This window comes from Triticum urartu, chromosome 3 (genome assembly GCF_003073215.2).
Source record: "Triticum urartu cultivar G1812 chromosome 3, Tu2.1, whole genome shotgun sequence".
NCBI lineage: Eukaryota > Viridiplantae > Streptophyta > Magnoliopsida > Poales > Poaceae > Triticum > Triticum urartu.
Window position 1 is genome coordinate 40,093,015 of NC_053024.1, and position 4,382 is coordinate 40,097,396.

Sequence of the window (4,382 nt, forward strand, 5' to 3'; positions counted from 1 at the left end):
TATGCGCCATAGCTCCTGCTGAAACATGGGCAGTACGAAAAGCCTGCTGAAACTGGTCCCACGTGACAGTGTCGACAGGGAAAGTGGCTGTGAAATTCTCCCACCATGATGCTGTGGGTCCTTCAAGCTGATGTGCGGCAAACTTCACCTTTTCCGCATCTATGCATCCTGCTGTGGTCAACTCCCTAGCTGTCTTACGGAGCCAATCATCTGCTACTATTGGCTCGGTGCTACTGGAAAAACACGGTGGATTCAGCCTAAGAAAACGGGCTAAATGAATCAACAGTGGTGGTGGTGGTGGGTTGTTGTTGTTGTTCCCCTGATTCTGATTCTGGACTAGCAATTGCATCAATGTGTTCTGCTGCTGGATCAACTGAGTGAGCTCTGGTGGGAAGGTAAATCCGAATTCATGTCTCGGAGGCATCTAAGGGTTTAGAAAAGATGAGATTTAAGAATAGAGGGGATCTAAAGAGAAAACACTACCCATATGCACATGAGACAAAAGCAAACAATTCACTTCATTCAATCAATCAACAAGGGCATACAATCGATCTAACTATCGCAAAAGTGCTTGGACTACTGTATTTACATGGTGGAATACTACTACTGATTTGGTGGTCTACTAGAAATATTCTTCGGTTGCAGACTCCATGATATCTGCTCCAGCTTCATCAACATAGTCATCATCGCTATCATCTGGATCCGAGTCGGTGTCGTCGATGATGATGTAGTCTTCCGGGCGAATCTCCTTGGGTTCTTCGTCTTCTTCTACCAGTGTAGGGCCTCCCATAAATATTCCAATCTTCTTGATCAGATCGTCATTCTTCTCCACTAATACTTCGATTTCCTCTTCATAATCTTCACGTGTAGCCTTGAGTTCTTCCTCTAGTTCCTTGATTCTTGTCTTTGCCTTCTTCAGATCTATCATGTCGGTGCACATCTGGTTCTCCTGACGTCGAATGTGCTGGTTTAACTCCTGGATAAAATCTGCAACTGATCTATCCTTCCTGGTACTGATCATCTCCCAGTGCTCGTCTCAGCGCCCACAAATCTGGTAGATAGTATCCTTGAGATCATTGCAATAGACTTCTCCAATGCGTCCCATGGCGATGTGAGCTGCCATGCTCTTTCCTAGATCCCAAGTTGGTGCATCAAAAGAAAACTCTATGGGCTCAGTGACTGGCATGAACGTCCTTCCTAGAACTTGAACCTGAATCATCCAGCGCTCCTCTTCAGGTAGAGTGGCGTTGTAGGTTCCGGTGAAGCTTGGTACTCCTATGTTCAGGTATCTAGTGACTTCCTTCAAGTGACGTCCAAAGGGTGTATATTCATCCGGTTGCGTGAACTTGTTCCTTGCATCCGACATCCTAAAAGAGTAGAAAAGATGAGAAGTCAGAATGAGAAGAGAGTAGTGATCTAGGTCTTTAGCTTAGTGGTCGTGTCCTACAGTCAGTGTGTGCTCTGATACCATCTTGTAGCGACCAGACCTCAAACGGTCCAATCTCTGTGCTCAGGTGTCATCTCTGGATCAGTAATGCTGACACCACACAATACTTGAAGGATTTATAATAGAGTAGAAATCACACACTTATTACATCGAGTGTCTCAAAAGAGAACTTATTACAATAAATATGGCTTAAGACCATCTAATAACGATAATAGCGGAAGGCTTGGAAGATAAGTGAGTCCATCAACTCCAACGGCATCACTGAGTATAGAACCACGACCTAAAAGCACCTTAATCGTCGTCTGAAAAGTATGCAACATTAACGTTGCATCCCGAAACGGGTCAGCACATGGAATATGATGGCAAAGTAACACATAGAGAGTAATGAAAGAAATAGTCTATTCTATATGCATATTTGGCTGGTGGAAAGCTCTATGGTTACAGTTTTGCGTAAAGCCAATTTTTCCCTACTTCAAAGGAATACATTTTATTTAACTATCATGGTGGTTGTTAAACATTGAGAATGGTTGACAACATTCTCAATCCCAATTAAGCATCATCATTAAACAAAACCCAACAAAATTAATTTTAGAGTAACATGATGAGATTCACATGATAATCCAAGTACTAGATACTCAAGATGTCCATAACCGGGGACACGGCTAACCATGATTAGTTTATACACTCTACAGAGGTTTGCGCACTTTTCCCCACAAGACTCGATCGCCTCCATTTGATTTCTCACACTACATGGTGTTTGAGAAACGGATGACCGAGACATAGTCTTTCAGAAGCGCTAGCACCTTACGATCGGGTAGACCGTTACACCTACTTTCCCCTACATCTGCTAGTCTACCACTGTAAGAGTTCGCACCAACTTAATCAACTATGCTAGAGCCCATAGTAGCTTGTGGCTGCACACGAAAGGTTTCTAGCATGAATAATCTCATGATCCCTTTGAGCCTGGGTGGCGGTCCAAAAAAACAGGCAATCGCTGGAATACCCAGGTGCCTCAATCCACCCAGATGTGTATTTAAGTTGCCACCTTAGATAAACCATTAATTTAACAATCTCACATCTGTCATGGATACACTCACCCAATCCACGTCTACTAGCATAGCATAGCATAATAAGCAAACGTAGAAGTAATTCCCAAACGTTTGATAACAATAGGTAATAGGTACTACCTCAACTACTTCCAAACCCACAATTTAATTAGATCCTATCATGCAATGTGTGAGGATCAATCTAATGCAATAAAAACTGGGTAATTGGAAGTATGATCAAAGTGTTACTTGCCTTGCTGATGATCCGCAAAACCTAGCGATTCGAAGTAGCAAGCGGCGCACTCCGGGTACTCTATCGCAAACAAACAAGCATAAAATAAGTACTCAACTAATGCACAGGTAAAAGTCAAATAAGAGATCTAACCAGAAAGTTCAACTTAAGAACTCCGGTTGGCAAAAAGAATCAAATTGAACGAAGCAACGAAAGACAAACGGGAAAAGAAACAGGCTTCGTTTACTATTCTGGATCTAGGGCATTTTTTACAGTGGCAAAAACTTATTTGAGTTGGTTAAACGGAAAGAGGGTTTCGAGACGAAACTCCAAGCAATTGAATCGCCTGATTCCGATAAACGAGCGAAAACTTAGACTAAAACGAAAATCGGATCAGGAATCGCGATCTGAAAAACCGCGGATTTAATCCGAGAAAAAGAAAAACGATGAACGTTCGTTAAAACGAACGAACGGACGGACGCTCGCTAATTAAATAAACCGGAAAACCGATCTACTTAAAAAAATGAAACAAAAAAAACCAAACAAAACCGACGAAAAACCGATCGGTTTTTCTAAAACAAACCGGCGGCGAAAACTACCTCCGTCGGCGGAGGATCCGGCGGCGGTGACGCGGCGCGGCCTAGGGTTAGGGTTCGGGGGCGGCGGCGACTTGGGCTGGCCTCGGGCCCTCGGGGCGCTATATAAAGGGCCCGGCCAAGCGGAGTCCTGGTCGGTTACGGCCCAAGGTCGGTTCGGACTCTTTTTTTTAAAATAATTACGCTCAGAAAAAAAACAAAGGAATAATAATCGACTCCAAAAATCCCGAAATAAATTTTCCCCGGCTTCTAAAATCAAGCCGCACAGGATGAACATTTATTTGGGGCCTAAATGCAATTTTGAAAAACGCGCATTTTCCCTAATTCAAATAAAATAGCAAATAAAACCAAAATAAAACTTATTTGATTTTTTATTAAATCCTCAATATTTCTTTATTTTGGGAAATTCATTTTATTCCCTCTCTCATATTTTTGTCATAGAAATAATTGAAGATAAAATAAATAAAATCAAATGATCCTATTTTCAAAATTTGAGAAAACTCAAATATGAAAATAACGAAATCCTCAACTCTCTCCGAGGGTCCTTGAGTTGCGTAGTATTTTCTAGGATCAACCAAAATGCAATAAAATATGATATGCAATGATGATCTAGTGTATAACATTCCAAATTGAAAATTTGGGATGTTACAGGGCTGGCAAGGCATGGACGAATAAAAATACATCTGTGACTACTTCCGCTGAGAAACGATCTATGCAAAACTCCGACACGGTACTACCGTGCAGGGTGCGGATGTAAAAAGTTACATCCGCCCCTACTTCCGCTCATGCTGTTGTGCCTGGCCAGAGGCCACGGTACTACCGCGCCCGTGGAGCGGTACTACCGCAAGGGCCTGCGGTACTACCGCGACCCTGGCCGGTACTACCGTTGGCCACTGCGGTACTACTGCTCCCCTGAGCAGTACTACCGCATGCCACAACACGATAAACACTAGGAGTCCTTCATTTTGCAGAGATACGGAAAAATGGTGGTTGTTCCAAAGGTGCAAGGGAAAGGGGGTGCAAAAGGAACAGACGTGTACGTGATGATTCCACCCAAACCT

At 43.0% G+C, this 4,382-nt stretch overlaps 1 pseudogene; it reads left to right on the forward strand.

Moving 5' to 3' along the window:
• Window positions 1–4,010, forward strand: part of LOC125546596 — a 9,262-nt pseudogene extending 5,252 nt beyond the window's left edge.
• The last annotated feature ends 372 nt before the right edge of the window (window positions 4,011–4,382 follow it).